This window comes from Aegilops tauschii, chromosome 4 (genome assembly GCF_002575655.3).
Source record: "Aegilops tauschii subsp. strangulata cultivar AL8/78 chromosome 4, Aet v6.0, whole genome shotgun sequence".
NCBI lineage: Eukaryota > Viridiplantae > Streptophyta > Magnoliopsida > Poales > Poaceae > Aegilops > Aegilops tauschii.
The window spans coordinates 282,702,243-282,721,029 of NC_053038.3; the positions used below are offsets into that span (position 1 = coordinate 282,702,243).

At 45.9% G+C, this 18,787-nt stretch overlaps 1 long non-coding RNA gene across 1 annotated transcript; it reads right to left on the reverse strand.

The window, feature by feature from the left end:
- Positions 1 to 13,872: 13,872 nt before the first annotated feature.
- On the reverse strand, positions 13,873 to 18,516 carry LOC109754677 (uncharacterized). Its single transcript, XR_002230753.4, has 7 exons — positions 18,319 to 18,516; positions 17,135 to 17,710; positions 16,980 to 17,042; positions 15,291 to 16,724; positions 15,062 to 15,206; positions 14,303 to 14,366; positions 13,873 to 14,202 (listed from the first exon to the last, which is right to left on the reverse strand). It is a non-coding gene; the product is annotated as an uncharacterized lncRNA (long non-coding RNA).
- Positions 18,517 to 18,787: the final 271 nt, after the last annotated feature.

Genomic DNA, 18,787 nt, shown 5'->3' on the forward strand with positions numbered 1-18,787 from the left:
ATGTATCTAACTTTCCTATCAATACAATTCTAGCATGGATAATAAACGATTATCATGAACAAGGAAATATAATAATAACCTATTTATTATTGCCTCTAGGTCATATTTCCAACAGTCTCCCACTTGCACTAGAGTCAATAATCTAGTCCACATCACCATGTGATTAACACTCACAGGTCACGTCACCATGTGACCAACATCCAAAGAGTTTACTAGAGTCAACAATCTAGTTCACATCACTATGTGATTAACACTCAATGAGTTCTGGTTTGATCATGTTATGCTTGTGAGAGAGGTATTAGTCAACGGGTCTGAACCTTTCAGATCCGTATGTGCTTTACGAATATCTATGTCATCTTGTGGATGCTACCACGCGCTACTTGGAGCCATTTCAAATAACTGCTCTACTATACGAATCCAGTTTACTACTCAGAGTCATCCGGATTAGTGTCAAAGTTCGCATCGACGTAACCCTTTACGACGAACTCCTTTTCACCTCCATAATCGAGAAAATTCCTTAGTTCACTAGATACTAAGGATAAGTTCGACCGCTGTCATGTGATCCATTCCCGGATCACTATTGTACCCCTTGACCAACTCATGGCAAGGCACACTTCATGTGCGATACACAGCATAGCATACTGTAGAGCCTACGTCTAAAGCATAGGGGACGACCTTCGTCCTTTCTCTCTCTTCTGCTGTGGTCAGGTCTTGAGTCTTACTCAATACTCACACCTTGTAACACAGCCAAGAACTCCTTCTTTGCTGATCTATTTTGAACTCTTTCAAAATCATGTCAAGGTGTGTGTTCTTTGAAAGTATCATCAGGCGTCTTGATCTATCTCTATAGATCTTGATGCCCAATATGTAAGCAGCTTTATCCAGGTCTTCCTTTGAAAAACTCCTTTCAAACAACCCTTTATGCTTTCCAGAAATTTTACATCATTTCGGATCAACAATATGTCATTCACATATACTTATCAGAAATGTTGCAGCGCTCCCACTCACTTTATTGTAAATACAAGTTTCTAACAAACTTTGCATAAACCCAAAAACTTTGATCACTCCATCAAAGCGTATATTCTGACTCCAAGATGCTTGCTCTAATCCATGGAAGGATCGCTGGAGCTAGCATACCTTTTAGCATCCTTAGGATCGACAAAACCTTTCTGATTGTATCACATACAACCTTTCCTTACAAAAACTGGTAAGGAAACTTGTTTTGACATCTCATCTGCCAGATTTCATAAATGCAGCTAATGCTAACATGATTCCGACGGACTTAAGCATCGCTACCGATGAGAAAATCTCATCGTAGTCAACTCCTTGAACTTGTGAAAACACTCTTTGCCACAAGTCGAGCTTCATAGACGGTAACCTTACCGTCCACGTCCGTCTTCCTCTTAAAGATCCGTTTATCTCAATGGCTTGCCGATCATCGGGCAAGTTCACCAAAGTCCATGCTTTGTTCTGATACATGGATCCTATCTCGGATTTCATGGCTTCTAACCATTTGTCGGAATATGGGCCCACCATCGCTTCTCCATAGCTCGTAGGTTCATTGTTGTCTAGCAACATGACTTCCAAGACAGGATCACGCATTACTCTAAAGTAGTACGCATCCTCATCGTCCTACGAGGTTTGGTAGTGACTTGATCCGAAGTTTCATGATCACTATCATAAGCTTCCACTTCAATTGGTGTAGGTGCCACAGGAACAACTTCCTGTGCCTTGCTACACACTAGTTGAAGTGACGGTTCAATAACCTTATCAAGTCTCCACCATCCTCCCACTCAATTCTTTCGAGAGAAACTTTTCCTCGAGAAAGGACCCGTTTCTAGAAACAATCACTTTTGCTTCCAGATCTGAAATAGGAGGTATACCCAACTGTTTTGGGTATTCTATGAAGATGCATTTATCCACTTTGGGTTCGAGCTTATCAGCCTGAAACTTTTTCACATAAGCATCGCAGCCCCAAACTTTTAAGAAACGACAACTTAGGTTTCTCTAAACGGTGTCGTCTCAACGGAATTGCGTGGTGCCCTATTTAAAGTGAATGCGGTTGTCTCTAATGCCTAACCCATAAACGATAGTTGTAATTCGATAAGAGACATCATGGTATGCACCATATCCAATAGGGTGCAGTTATGATGTTCGGACACACCATCACACTGTGGTGTTCCAGGCGGTATTAGTCATGAAACAATTTCCACAATGTCTTAATTGTGTGCCAAACTCGTAACTCAGATACTCATCTCTATGATCATATCACAGACATTTTATCCTCTTGTCACGACGATCTTCAACTTCACTCTGAAATTACTTGAACCTTTCAATAATTCAGACTTGTGTTTCATCAAGTAAATACACTCAGCATCTACTCAAATCATCTATGAAGTAAGATCATAACGATATCCACTGCATGCCTCAGCACTCATTGGACTGCACACATCAAATGTATTACTTCCAACAAGTTGCTCTCTTGTTCCATCTTACTGAAAACGAGGCCTTTCAGTCATCTTGCCCATGTGGTATGATTTGCATGTCTCAAGTGATTCAAAATCAAGTGAGTCCAAACGATCCATCTACATGGAGTTTCTTCATGCATATATACCAATAGACATGGTTCGCATGTCTCAATCTTTTCAAAAACGAGTGAGTCCAAAGATCCATCTACATGGAGCTTCTTCATGCGTTCTATACCAATATGACTCAAATTGCAGTGCCACAAGTATGTGGTAATATCATTACTATTTTATATCTTTTGGCATGAACATGTGTATCACTGCGATCGAGATTCATTTTAGGTGCAAGACCATTGAAGGTATTATTCAAATAAGCAGAGTAACCATTATTCTCCTTAAATGAATAACCGTATTGCGATAAAAATAATTCAATCATGTTTATGCTCAATGCAAACACCAAATAACAATTATTTAGGTTTGACACCAATCTCAATGGTACAGGGAGCATGCGATGCTTGATCACATCAACCTTGGAAACACTTCCAACATACATCGTCATCTCACCTTTAGCTAGTCTCCATTTATTCCGCAGCTTTTATTTCGAGTTACTAACACTTAGCAACCGAACCGGTATCTAATACCCTGGTGCTGCTAGGAGTACTAGTAAAGTACACATTCATATAATGTATATCCAATATACTTCTGTCGACCTTGCCTGCCTTCTCATCTACCAAGTATCTAGGGTAGTACTGCTTCAGTGACCGTTCCCCTCATTACAGAAGCACTTAGTCTCGGGTTTGGGTTCAACCTTGGATTCTTCACTAGAGCAGCAAATGATTTGCTGTTTCATGAAGTATCCCTTTTGCCCTTGCCCTTCTAGAAACTAGTGGTTTTTACTAACCATCAACAATTGATGCTCCTTCTTGATTTCTACTTTCGCGGTGTCAAACATCGCGAGTTGCTCAAGGATCATCATGTCTATCCCTGATATGTTATAGTTCATCACGAAGCTCTAATAGCTTGGTGGCAGTGACTAAGGAGAACCATCACTATCTCATCTGGAAGATTAACTCCCACTCGATTCAAGTGATTGTAGTACTCAGACAATCTGAGTACATGCTCAACGATTGAGCTTTTCTCCCTTAGTTTGCAGGCTTAAGAAACTTGTCAGAGGTCTCATACCTCTTGACGTGGGCACTAGTCTGAAATCCCAATTTCAGTCATCGGAACATCTCATATGTTCTGCGATGTTTCAAAAACGTCTTTGGTGCCACAATTCTAAACCGTTAGCATTACGCACTGAACTATCACGTAGTCATCAAAACGTGTATGTCAGATGTTTCGCAACATCTACAGACGACGCTGAGGTTCAGCACACCGAGCGGTGCATTAAGGACATAAGCCTTCTGTGCAGCAATGAGGACAATCCTCAGTTTACGGACCCGGTCCGCATAATTGCTACTACCAACTTTCAACTAAATTTTCTCTAGGAACATATCTTAAACAGTAGAACTAAAGCGTATAACATAATTTGCAAAGACCTTTTGACTATGTTCATGATAATGAAGTTCATCTGATTATTTAATGAACTCCCACTCAGATAGACATCCCTCTAGTCATCTAAGTGATACATGATCCGAGTCAAACTAGGCCGTGTCCGATCATCACGTGAGACGGATTAGTCATCATCGGTGAACATCTCCATGTTGATCGTATCTACTATACGACCCATGTTCGACCTTTCGGTCTCTTGTGTTCCGAGGCCATGTCTGTACATGCTAGGCTCGTCAAGTCAACCTAAGTGTTTCGCATGTGTTCCGAGGCCATGTCTGTACATGCTAGGCTCGTCAACACCCGTTGTATTCGAACGTTAGAATCTATCACACCCGATCATCACGTGGTGCTTCGAAACAACGAACCTTCGCAACGGTGCACAGTTAGGGGGAACACGTCTCTTGAAATTTTAGTGAGGGATCATCTTATTTATGCTACCGTCGTTCTAAGCAAATAAGATGCATAACGTGATAAACATCACATGCAATCAAATAGTGACATGATATGGCCAGTATCATTTTGCTCCTTTGATCTCCATCTTCGGGGCACCATGATCATCTTTGTCACCGGCATGACACCATGATCTCCATCATCATGATCTCCATCATTGTGTCTTCATGAAGTTGTCACGCCTACGATTACTTCTACTTCTATGGCTAACGCGCTTAGCAATAAAGTAAAGTAATTTACATGGCGTTATTCAATGACACGCAGGTCATACAAAAAATAAAGACAACTCCTATGGCTCCTGCCGGTTGTCATACTCATCGACATGCAAGTCGTGATTCCTATTACAAGAATATGATCAATCTCATACATCACATATATCATTCATCACATCTTCTGGCCATATCACATCACATAGCACATGCTGCAAAAACAAGTTAGACGTCCTCTAATTTTTGTTGCAAGTTTTTACGTGGCTTGTATAGGTTTCTAGCAAGAACGTTTCTTACCTACGTAAAACCACAACGTGATATGCCAATTTCTATTTACCCTTCATAAGGACCCTTTTCATCGAATCCGTTCCGACTAAAGTGGGAGAGACAGACACCCGCTAGCCACCTTATGCAACTAGTGCATGTCAGTCGGTGGAACCTGTCTCACGTAAGCGTACGTGTAAGGTCGGTCCGGGCCGCTTCATCCCACAATGCCGCCGAAACAAGATAAGACTAGTAGCGGCAAGAAGAATTGGCAACATCTACGCCCACAACTGCTTTGTGTTCTACTCGTGCATAGAAACTACGCATAGACCTAGCTCATGATGCCACTGTAGGGGAACGTAGCAGAAATTCAAAATTTTCTACGCATCACCAAGATCAATCTATGGAGTAATCTAGCAACGAGGGGAAGGGGAGTGCATCTACATACCCTTGTAGATCGCGATGCAGAAGCGTTGCAAGAACGCGGATGAAGGAGTCGTACTCGTAGCGATTCAGATCGCGGTTGATTCCGATCTAAGCGCCGAACCACGACGCCTCCGCGTTCAACACACGTGCAGCCCGGTGACGTCTCCCACGCCTTGATCCAGCAAGGACAGAGGGAGAGGTTGGGGAAGACTCCGTCCAGCAGCAGCACAACGGCATGGTGGTGATGGAGGAGCGTGGCACTCCTGCAGGGCTTCGCCAAGCACCGCGGGAGAGGAGGAGGGAGTGGGGTAGGGCTGCGCCAAGAGAGAGACGTTCTCGTGTGTTTGCAGCCCCAAATACCTCAAGTATATATAGGGGAAGGGGAGGGGCTGCACCCCCATCTAGGGTTCCCCCCCCCAAGGGGTGCGGCCAGCCCTAGATGGGGCTTGGGGGGCGGCCAAAGGGGGGAGAGAGGGGGGCGCCCCACTAGATGGGCCTTAGGCCCATCTGAGCCTAGGGTTTCCCCCTTCCCCCCCCCCTTCCTGCGCCCTGGGCCTCTTGTGGGGGGGCGCACCAGCCCACCTGGGGCTGGTCCCCTCCCACACTTGGCCCACGCAGCCCTCTGGGGCCGGTGGCCCCACCTGGTGGACCCCCGGGACCCTCCCCGTGGTCCCGGTACATTACCGATAGCACCCGAAACTTTTCCGGTGACCAAAACAGGACTTCCCATATATAAGTCTTTACCTCCGGACCGTTCCGGAACTCCCCGTGACGTCCGGGATCTCATCCGGGACTCCGAACAACATTCGGTAACCACGTACATACTTTCCCTATAACCCTAGCGGCATCGAACCTTAAGTGTGTAGACCCTACGGGTTCGGGAACCATGCAAACATGACCGAGACGTTCTCCGGCCAATAACCAACAGCGGGATCTGGATACCCATGTTGGCTCCCACATGTTCCATGATGATCTCATCGGATGAACCACGATGTCTGGGATTCAATCAATCCCGTATACAATTCCCTTTGTCTATCGGTATGCTACTTGCCCGAGATTCGATCGTCGGTATCCCGATACCTTGTTCAATCTCGTTACCGGCAAGTCTCTTTACTCGTTCCGTAACTCACATCATCCCGTGATCAACTCCTTGGTCACATTGTGCACATTATGATGATGTCCTACCGAGTGGGCCCAGAGATACCTCTCCGTTTACACGGAGTGACAAATCCCAGTCTCGATTCGTGCCAACCCAACAGACACTTTCGGAAATACCTGTAGTGCACCTTTATAGCCACCCAGTTACGTTGTGACGTTTGGTACACCCAAAGCATTCCTACGGTATCCGGGAGTTGCACAATCTCATGGTCTAAGGAAATGATACTTGACATTAGAAAAGCTCTGAGCAAACGAACTACACGATCTTGTGCTAGGCTTAGGATTGGGTCTTGTCCATCACATCATTCTCCTAATGATGTGATCCCGTTATCAACGACATCCAATGTCCATGGTCAGGAAACCGTAACCATCTATTGATCAACGAGCTAGTCAACTAGAGGCTTACTAGGGACATGGTGTTGTCTATGTATCCACACATGTATCTGAGTTTCCTATCAATACAATTCTAGCATGGATAATAAACGATTATCATGAACAAGGAAATATAATAATAACCTATTTATTATTGGCTCTAGGGCATATTTCCAACATTATTCATGGTCGAAAATGGAACTACCAGCCAGTTAACATCATGCTGATCAACATTCATGCATAGCACATCTTCATATGATGCACAGTAAAAAAGATATGCTATTTCCAAAATGCCCACACAATATCGAGTGTGCGAAAAACAGAGAAAACGAGGGATGAAGTTTTGGCAAGTGTTGGACGTGGTGTGCGTAGATGACAATGGGGACCCACATGTCAATAATGGTAGAGGCAAAAAAATTGGAGATATTTTCCCTGCATCAGGTGGAATCGAACCCGGGCGGAACAGCTATCGGGTAGTGTCACTTGGCCACTGGGCTAGTTCAGTACTTTCGTTACAAATAAGGCACTGCCTCGGGTGGTCCGATCACCTCCTGCGCCTTTGTGCGCTCGTCGCGGTGCCGCTGTCTGCCATTGTGAACATGCTGAACAAACGCGAGGAATCTGGAGAGGACTGTACGTGGAGAGGCGGATAGTCGGGACCCACCAGGTCTATGGGCGTACGCAAGCAAGTGCCTCATCAAAAAAAAAACTTCCTCCTAATGTTATACTGATGTTGGGGCCCACGGGTTTGTCAACATAGTTACATTTTTTTAGGTGCTTCAACGTAGGAGATAAATTCACAACGAAGTTGTGGAGCTGGCGGGTAGTATCATTTATTTTCACTGGAGCAGCAAGTGTCCACTGGGTTTTGGGCTGCCCCATCTAGGCTTTCTTCTTTAACATGCGTAGCCCACGACATGCCGGTTTGTATTTTTTTGAGGGTCGTCATGTATCGACCGGCCTATGGACCTCCCATCCGAGGTTTTATTTTTCCTGAAACATCGGCAACCCAATTTATGTATTTTTTGAAGAAAACGCAAAGGTCTATTCTATTTTTCTATATAAGAATAGGAACGCTTGGTCCAACTTTTGTTTCCCTTCTAACTATATTATATATATTTAAATTATTTTATATGTTATTATATATTATTGTTATTGTCATCATATATTTAACAGATACTTACATATGTAAGAAAACAATATCCCACATCTTATTAACTTATAAAAAAAATTCTTAACAATAAAATACTGGATTTTTTTGGCAACGAAAATCCTGGTGATTGTGTACAAAAACTTGGTAAGATTTAAGAACCAATGTAATAATAAATCACTTATTATTTAAATATATTTATAACAAAATGCTCAGCCCCTGTTTATTTTTTGATAACATTGCTGCGCCCAACCCAACATTATAATTAGAATCAGCCCATCAAAATTGTGTATTTCAAGAAAGTGCAAATGGCCTGTAATTTTTTAGGAGAAAAATAAATGAGCCGCATGGACGCTACATTATTTGTTCACCCAGCCCAGCAAATGGACTGTAATTCTAAAAAAATAGATCAAATTGACTGTAAATTCTGAAAAAATGAGTTGAATACGTGCCACATTTTTGGAGGCTGAAATGTGGGCCAATAGGTTGAAGCCAACGCAAGTCGTTGTCAATTTAGTCAACAAATGATTTTGACATCGTTAGCCGTTGGATTTACATCCAACGACCGGCATCCATCTTCAATCTCTCGTCTTCTTCCTCCAGCGCTGTCGGGACCACCTGCTCCCGCCTCCTGCTGCTAGCAGCTCTGCTTAGCACGCTTCGCTGTGAAGCGCTACCCCTCCGTTGGCCAGGCCATCCCTCCATCCCTCCACACCTCCTGTTCTTCTCCACCGACTGTCGAACCACACTGCACCAGAACCAGTTAACCCTTGTACACCTCTCCGTCTACGACTCTACTCCCGCGTCTTCCCATCTCCGGCTCGTTGCTATCCGGGGCCTCGCTATCGTCCACCACCTTGGATGCGCTCAGCGCGGAGTAGTCAACATGGTCAACGAATGACATCCATCAGAAGTAGATTGTGCGTGGAGAGGCTGACAGCTGGGTCCACGACCGCACGCAAGGAAATGCCTTCTTATTACGCGCAAAATAATGATTCCTTCACCTAACAGCTGGGACCCACCGGAAGGGCCTCTGTATTTCGCGAAAAAAACGTTCCTCCCGCTGACAGGTCAGACCCACCAGCTATATCTTCGCACGCAAGGAAGTGCCTCCTTATTACGCACAAAAAAATGAATACCCCTCTGCTAGCTGGGACCCACCATAGTGGGAGGCTGACTTGTGGGCCTACTAAGTTGATGGGGACGGAGGGCTTTGGTCAACTTAGTCAATATGAATGATTCTAGCTCCAGTGACCGTACGATGTCCATCCAACGGTGGTAGTGCTTCTTCAACCTCTGGTCTTGTTGCTCCAGCCGTCTAAACCAGCACCGGTCGTGCCGCGTGCTCCTGCTTCCCGTGGTAGGTTGTGATGCCGCAGAGGCCTCACCGCCCCCTACTACTCCCACCGCTAGCCAGGCCCTGCGGCGACGGTAGCCTCACACCGCAGCCGAACCAGTGAACCCTCGTACTCCTCTCCGTGTGGGCATCCACTGCCGCATCTTCCCCGGCTCCGTGTCGTCCCCTTCCTAGGCCTCGCCGTCGTCCACCACCCTGGTGCTCTCGCCGCGGCGTGGTCAACGTGTTCAAGGAACGACTTCCATCGAAAGAGTACTGTATGTGGAGAGGCTGACAGCTCGGTCCACGGCCGCAGTAAGGGAGTGCCTCCTTATTTTGCGGAAAATAATGATTCCTCCACATGACAGCAGGGACCCACCTGACGGGCCACCGTATTTTGCAAAAAAAAGTTCCCCCCTGACTGCTGGGACCCACCAGCTACATCTTCGCACGCAAGGAAGTCCGTCCATATTACGGGCAAAAAAATGATTCGCCCCCCTGACTGCTGGGACCCACCAGCTACATCTTCGCACGCAAGGAAGTGATTGACAGTCAGGACCCACACGGTCGAAGCGTACGTAGCGTTGTCATTCTGGTCGCGAACGTGTACGTACATACTGGTCGATGTAGAGGCGCGCATGTGTGGTAGTAGAGGCGTGCCTGTGTGCTAGTAGAGGCACGCACATAGCATGTACACGTACGTACAGCGGCCTGGGTGGAAGAAAGTAAATACGGCCACGTACGTACATACGGGGAGGGTCTCGAACGCCTACTCGCGCATACGTACGGCCAGGGCTCGTGTACATGGCTGTGGCTGGGTCGGAACGGAGAAACTGCGTTGTCGTCGTGTTCATGGGGAGGCAACGGAATGCGTCGTGTTCATCGGGAGGCAATGGAACGCGTGCTGTTCATCGGGAGCCAACCGGCTTGGACGGAACATCCGATGGAAACGAGGCCTGACGTATCGCAGAACGTAGGAAACGGCCTTGTGTTCGACCAGCCACGGTGGAAACGGGATCCAGTTCATCGGGAGGGGTCTGGCGTATCGCAAAACGGAGGAAACGGACCTCCTACGGTCAAAACGGGGTCATGTTGATCGGGAGGGGTGCGGCGTACCGCAAAACGGAGGAAATGGACTTGTGTTGGAGCGCTACGGTCGAAACGGGGGTCCTGTTCATCGGGAGGGGTGTGGCGTACCGCAAAACGGGACTCCACGGGATATTGTTCATCTCCACCGTCGACCTCCTCCAGCCTCCACGGGCTATTGTTCATCCACCATCGACCTCCTCCAGCCTCCACCTGCGACTGTTCATCCACAGGCTCCTGTTCATCCAGCCTCCACCGCGCGCTCCTCCACCGGCTACTGTTCAACCAGCCCTCTCCACGAGGTCCTGTTCAACCACCCCTCCACGGGATACTATTCATCCAGCCCTCCACCGGCTACTGTTCAACCAGCCCTCCACAGGGTACTATTCATCCAGCCCTCCACGGGGTCCTGTTCATCCACCGGCTCGATCGATCGGGGTACTGTTCATCTGGCGGCAATGGCCTCTACTACCACGGGTTCCTATTCATCCAACCCCCACCAGGAACTGTTCATCCAAACCCTCAAACAACGCTCACTGTTCATTCAGAGGCAGCATCAATCGGCTTCAATTAGCAGCAGTAGCGAAGGAATCGCTCGATCGGGTTCAGCTAACAGCCATCGATCGATCGCTCGGTTCAGTAACGCGTAGCGTGCAGTGCAATCGCTCGGGTTCAGTTAGAGCGCAACGCCTCGCACACACGCGCGTATGTACAAGAAAAACGCGCATCGCTCGGTCCCCGACCACCCACCGTAACCGGGAACTCCCCCGATATTTTCCTCGCCCTCGCTTCTACCACGGTTTTCTCCGTCATGGACGGCCCAAAGAATATCATGCAGTTGCGTCTCCGGCCCGCCCAGGACGAAAAGCCCATTTTCTGTCATGATTTTTTGTCATAGAAGTAGGAGCCCACCACATCTATGATGATACCCGGTTTTGTCACAATTAGCGTCATAGAAGTGTCATAAGTATGACAGAAAAAAATTTCGTTCGGCCCAAAATGTCACGGATGTGTCTTTTTTTTGTAGTGTATGGATTAGTCTATCTCCACAATCTCAGACCTGCATCCTTTCTTTCCTTCATGTTCTCAGCAACAGGATGATCATCATTATGGTCAGGTATCTGGGGCTTCAATTTTCCGAGCACTTGCTATTCCTCATCCTCTTGAGCTTCTGGCACTGGGGCCTTGTTCTTCTCAGCAGCAGGGATGTTCCTAGTGGATCTCTTGGGTGCAGAAGGTTTTAGAGCTTGAGCTTGAGTTGGAGGCTTGGGTGCTGTCTTGGGCTTAGATGGAGTAGCCCCATACTTTATTGCATCACGCATGAGCTTCTGAGACTTTTGAGGTGGAGCAGCTGCCTCTTCCTCCTCCTCATCTTCATCTGTCTCTCTCATCATAGATGATTTGCCAATGACTCTGGCCATAGTCTTCTTGACTATCTCCTTCCTTTTCTTTCCTCTAGCAGCCTCTTCCTCTCTTGGTTCAAGAGTGAACTCCATAGTTTCCTGAGTGGAGGCTCTGGCTTTTAACATAGGGACTCTCTTGGCAGGAGCTTTCTTATGCATACCAGGCTTTATTGCAGCTGCAGCAACTTGCTCTTTCTTGAGCACCTTCTTCTTTGAGGTCACTTCCTCACCAACAACAAAGTCCTCATCTTCAGATTCTGATGTTTTCTTCTTCCTTTGCCTAGTAGCAGCCTTAGGCAAATTGCTTGGTGTGCTTCTTCTTCCATCATCATAGCTGCTTGAGGGACTAGTGCCCTCACTAAGATTCACCTGCTCCTCTGACCTCCTCTGACATCTCTGAAACTGACCCTGTGAATAGATAGGTATAGGTAGAGTGGACGAGCATCACAAATCACATCTATTTTGCAAAAAATATTGAGACAAAAACTTAACTTCAGTTTTCTACAAAAAGCATTTCGGAGCTACCGATATGAAAAACTCGGTGACACCAAAGCAACTTTAGAGTCTAAACGTACAATTTCGGTCAGATCGAAACGCAGTTCGGTGACTCCGAGATACTAGGGATTCACAGAGAAAGTGAACTTGGTCACACCGATTAGTACACTTCGGTCAGACCGAGTAGTACATGTGCAATGGCCTGAGCCAAATCGGTGAGACCAAAATCTTCAGATCGGTCGGTCCGAGATGAGTTCGGCGGAGACCTAACCCTAAGTTTTTGCATCAAATTTATTCTAAAGGAACTTTTCGGTGGATAGATTGATCTGATTCGTGGCAAGAAACTAGGCATTGATCTTTGTGCAAGAACCAGAGTAAAATGACGCACAAAGAGATCGAGTTCGTACCCTAGCTTGGTGACGAACTCGCTATGGCGACAACGGCGGTGAGATTTTCGTTGACGGCAATGGAGACCAGCGGCTGGAGGCACTGGCGACGATGGAGACGATCCGGAGACCAGGAGGGGGGCAAAGCTGGGTAGGCGCGGTTGGGTGTTTGAAGAATTTTCCAAATTTAAACCCGCGGCATATATATACCCAGTCGGTGTGACCGAGTGGAACGACTCGGTGGCACCAAGATGCAGAATCGCAAGCGATAACTGCAACTCGGCCAGACCGAACAGTTCTAATCGGTTGCACCGAGGTGAAAACCTAAATCAACTAAACGACTTCGGTGGGACCGAGGGGGGAAATCGGTCAGATCAAAAGCCATTAAGAGGTTTTGGAAGTTTATACCCTTGACGGATTGGTGGCTCTGAGTGCTCCTCACCCGGAGGGTCCGAATTCGACTGGTTCAAACTTTGTGATGTAGCATGAATAGAGTTTGATACGAGAAAATCATAGATAGCTAGAGGGAGTTCTTAGGCATTGTTGTTCATCCATTTGGCAAAAAGAAAAACCAAACAATCAAAGCAACAAATGGATGTCCTCGAATGGAGAAATTATGAAACCAACATGCTCACTCAATAAGATAGCAAATGAAATATGTGGCAAAGCATGCACAAGCACTCTAGCATCTATGAAGCAATTGGCGATGCCTAGGTCATCTATATATGAGTACTAGTTGACCCGTTGCGCCAAGTGGCACAGAGACCCGCTAAAGCATTGTTGTCAATGAAAATAGTTTCATTTTGCAAAAACCTATTCAATATTGGTAGTACAAAGCTCGTGTGTTAAACCATGTTATATTGAAAATATGGTTATCACGGTGCGAAATTCTGAGTTTGAAAAAAAAAATATTTGTATAACATGTACAAACCAGCTAAGGAAGCATTGCTTTAGTTGAAAATATGGTTATAATGATTAGATACCTGAGTTTGAAAAAAAACATATCGAAAAGAAAATTCATGGTTTAGTTGGTTTAGTTGTGAGCAAGCACATATGGTAACAAATTTAAATCCTCTTAATAAAAAAAAGAAGAGACTTGCTGTCTACAATAAGATGTATAATAAATTTACCCTTTGCGCCACAGGTCTTATTTGAAACAAAGAGTTATTTGACAATAAATGCTTGAAAAATTGGCAATAATTAGATCCTTTTAATAATGAAAATTGAAAGAAACATAGCTTCAAACTATGTAATAGAGTTTTCAAAATGCGAGCATTCTCCCTATATAATTTTGCTATATAAGTTGGAACTTAGGAATCCATGTCCCGGTTTATCCTTGATACATTGTTGGTAACTCTCCCCTCCCACTCTGGATCCATAGCATTTTGCCCTTCATAGCCCCTTCCTAGTCTTGACTGGTTTTCAATGTCACGCTGGGAACACCATTCCTACTCAAATAATAGCAAGCTATAGATATCGAGCAATAATATAGTGTGAATAACTGAACCTGGAAATCTGACAGTAAGACTAATGGAACACAAAGTATACCTCCTGCAATTTCTTCCATCTTCCTTTCAATTCTACGGGAAAAGGTTGCAACATGAGGAATAGCCTGCAGAAATAGATAGTACCGAATACTGCACAAGTCAATAAAATGTTACTACTAGCCATAGTGCATACATTCTGTCTCTTATTGTACTTTTTGCATCCTACTACGACTCAGAGCACATACATGACATATCCTGGTAATGCCACAATTGTTGTTAGTGACTTTACTGGTAAATCAATTCAGTTTACGTGCAACTAAAAAAATTTCCAGGGAAATGTTGTAGTGATATCATGGTGGCGCAAGCATAGAAGTTGTTACAGAGTGGAAAGAACAGTCTAGATTTTCAGTTCCGGCCTAGCATTGCAGAAAGCTAAAGTTTATTAAGAGCAGTATCTCCCAACACACAGAAGGAACCCAAAAGCTGCAAACAGTGATACGCCTAAAAAATTACAGCATATTATTAGCTGAAAGATCAAGATGTTGTGTGATATGTGACAGAATACTCATTGTATGTTGTACATGAGGAGGTTTGTGAGCAAATTGACACACTGTTAAATGAGTCATAGGACAGTACCAGATAGAGCATTCACTCCTTCAAAATGTATTCAATAAACTGAAAGAGAAATGCATCTTGTTACAGGTGTAGCCAAGTACAGTTGAAAGCGAACTTGATATAGCTTTGTAAAGTTGAAAGTATAAAACTTCACACAAGGTAAAGCAATTCAAATTAGAGGGGAAAGGAGGGCAGCAACATGCACCTGTAGCAAGAGGGGGCACAATCTCGTGTTGTGGCTTTCTGAAATAGAAACACTTTTATATCAACTAAAACAGGTTCAGGAGATGGACAATCAGATAGAGCAGCTCAAATGCATTAATAACTTCCCTTCGGCCTGGCAGACAACACTGCAAGAAGAGGCTTTGTAACTCAACCACATCATCTATACAAAGGGCAAAAAGAAAAGGAAAGTGAATTGTGTGCACGCGTACACTGGAAGACACTGCAGACCAGTTCCTAATGCTTCTCTGGGTCTTACAGCCATCGGGTAATTCGTGAGCAGGAGAACGGAGAAAAACAAAGTGCAGATCTTAGTCTCTAAGGCATTTCATCAATGATGTAAAGATCTAAAGATGAAGCGGTTCTGGATTTGGGGTGGGAAATTGGCCGAGCAATTATGACCAGGCTGCACCGATAAGTCCTTGCCAACATGTAAATTATCCAGTCAATAGAAATGGTATACCTTCATAAATAACCTGTCCTATTTAAACAAATAAATTTGTAATCTATTATTAATCCAGGACAAAGTGAGATGGCAAGGTCTTCAGAAACATCCAGCCGACAGTCTCAAATTGGAGGCTTGAATTGAAAAAGGATCTTCAACTACTTCAACACAAGATCAAAGACGAGCATTCCACCTTGTTCAAGCAGGCTGTCAGATGAATTTTGAAATGATTGTCATGTTGCCCAAAACTGAAATTGGATAAGGGCTCTGCCCCATGAGCTTAGATCTTTTTTCTTTTGTTTCTATTTTCTCCTTTCCCTTTGTAACATACTGTGTTTTTAATTAAAATATACCATAGAACTATTGTTCTACGGTTTGCTGTTCAAAAAAAGTGAAATTACCTAAAGGGCTATGTCCATCTTCTTCAGTCCTATTCACACTGAGCGGAAATAACAGAAAACTCACAAACATGACAAAAAAATAGATCTTTTTCAGTCCTATTCATATGGTTCATATGTACCAATGCATGGTTTTTGTATATAAATAGAAAATTTGAAGGCACATGTTCTAGTTTTCTTTATTTACTGGAACACCATAGAGATCACATGCCTATAGTTTGTCGTGCAAGATTCTGCAAATTAATAGCTAGAGCGACATTTCACTACAACAATCATGGATAATGTATTTGACTAAGTAGTACTATTATAGTGTCTCTATTGTATCTCCAGAATTAACTGGATGTTTGTACAACAAATACTATTCATGAGCAATTGTCACATGCAATTTTTATTACATCCAGTCCTTCATCCAGCGCACCAAGATGGATCCATATCCATAATTGGCGTTCTAATGAACTGCGATTTCTTTCAAAAAATTAGTTTGAGAATTGGACAAATATGCTTCTGTGTACAACAAAAAGAGTGAGCGCAGGGGGCATCGAGTTACCACGACCTCCAAAACAGGTATAACAACTCACACGCATACATGAAATATAAGCAGCACAAGAACGAACAACACACAATGCCCGACCATATCCGGAACATTTAAACGATCAACACGACATACATATATTTAAAAGATCACCAAGGCAGACAGCATGACACAGAAGATACTGAAAGTAAAATACGCACACATGTAGTAGAAAGGAAAGAAGAAAACCATGATGAGTCGAACGACGCAGCGACAGAAGAGATCGTACAACCTGCGAAATACACAAAAAATAACCGGTCAGAGCACAATGACACACAGGCATGCAATGAACACTCGCCGGTCACAGAAGCAATAGAACGGCCTATTTACGCGATGCATCAAGCAGAAGCATGTCGGGAAAGCAGCAGGACGGACGAGAAGAAGAAGCGCCAGCGACAGGAGAAGTAGGCTGAACCGTAGAACAAGCCTCAGCACACGTGCATTTCATCAAACATTCTATAGGCAAGCAGAAGAGGAGTGGACTAACCTCTATGAGAAGGAGAGACGGACCCAAGGCTCGACGCAAGCGACAACAGGAAATCGTACCAAACTGCGCATGAATGAAACAAAGGCAAACATGCAAAATTAGCACGACGAATCCAAAGCAACGGTGAAGAACATGCGAACCAGAGAAGGATGAACCTCAACCAGCGGCAACCATCGAGCACAGGAGGCCCATCGGAACAGAGCATGGGGCTACCGCATCTCGGCCACCATGCGGCACGGCGATGCCAAATATCCCAGTCCATCTCTCCTTTCCCGTCACAGTTCCATTCATCTTCTAGATGACTAACACGATTAGCACATCAACCAAGAAAATAAGAGGAACGATGAACATCACATGGAAAAAACAAGAACGATGAACATCACCTCAACAGGAGACGAGGTAGATTGATTGGGCTATTTGTCCTCGGCCGCCAGCGGCGTGGTCGGAGGGCGATTCTTCTCCTCTTCCATCTCGTTCTCCTCCCGACCGGCGGTGGCGGCCCAGAGATCCTTGTTGACCGCGCGCACGGCACGGCACATCTGGTCGTGGCGGGAGGCGGCGGGGCCGAGGCTGGCGGCGGCCGCCTGGACGAGGCCCTCGGCTCGGTCGCAGGACTCGCTGAAGGCGTGGAGGCAGCGGTGGAGGTCCGTGAGCGCCACCGTGCACCCGGGCTCGCGGACGGCGGCTGCCGCGGTGTCGACCAGCGCGTCGTAGGCGCCGGTCCATCTCTCCTTTTTTTAACATGAGTACAAATACAAGCGCCATATACACACGCATACACTCACCCCTATGAACGCACACATACACACCCTACCCTTATGAGCACCTACGAAAGACTGAGCCGACATATCATCTTGAGATTTATGAAGTCACCGTAAGCGCCTCATCGTCGGCGGAAACGTCTCCTCCCACTGAATGCGCATTGTCGGAAATCCTGAAATAAATTCAGGAATAAATGTGAGCACCAGGATTTGAACCCTGGTGGGCTGGGAATACCACAGTCCCTTTAACCATCCAACCACATGTTGGTTCGCACCAGTCTATCTCTCTCTCCAATTGCAGATGGAGGTGAGGCACGCACGATGCATCGGTCAGCCAGGCCCCACGAGCACATGCATCGGGCAGCTGCAGTTCATCCTCTCTCTCCAAAGTCCAAATGCAGGCGAGAGAAAACACCGCGCACGGGAAAGGCGTACACGCGCACTAACACATGAGTAGCAGCCGACGAGCGGGGCCAGATCAGCAGCGGCCCACCCATCATTGTGCTACTACAAACACGTGTGCATAATCCGGGTGCACATGCGTCGATCCACCCCTCTAAAGCTGACGCACGACGCACAATGCGGGAAGAGCTTGAGGAGCGCCGCGCCAGGAGCAGTTGACCGAGGTAACCAGGAAATACGCATACACGAGAAAAACACACCACGAAGCTGACGTGCGGGACCATGCGGTAAGCAGGCCCACCTGCAGCCGCAGCACCAGCCAGTGAGGGGAAACGCGGGGAGCGGCGCATAACCCGCGCCCGCACAACGCCCATGACTCAGGCCTCGCGCGCACGCGGCGCGACAGGATAGTCTGCCCCGCGCACCCAACAAACTGGTACCCAGCTAATTCGATCCAGCCCAAGCCCACAGGTCACACACTGTTCAGATCTCACCACGTGGTCAAAACGGCAGCAGTCAATTCCCAGCCAAGATCTGACGTGCATGAGGCAAAAAAAGACTTCATTGACAAGGACCGAATGGCCATCAAAGGAAGCGATCGCGGGAGCATTCTGGGAGCGAGTTGCCCAGCCTCATTATTGGGTT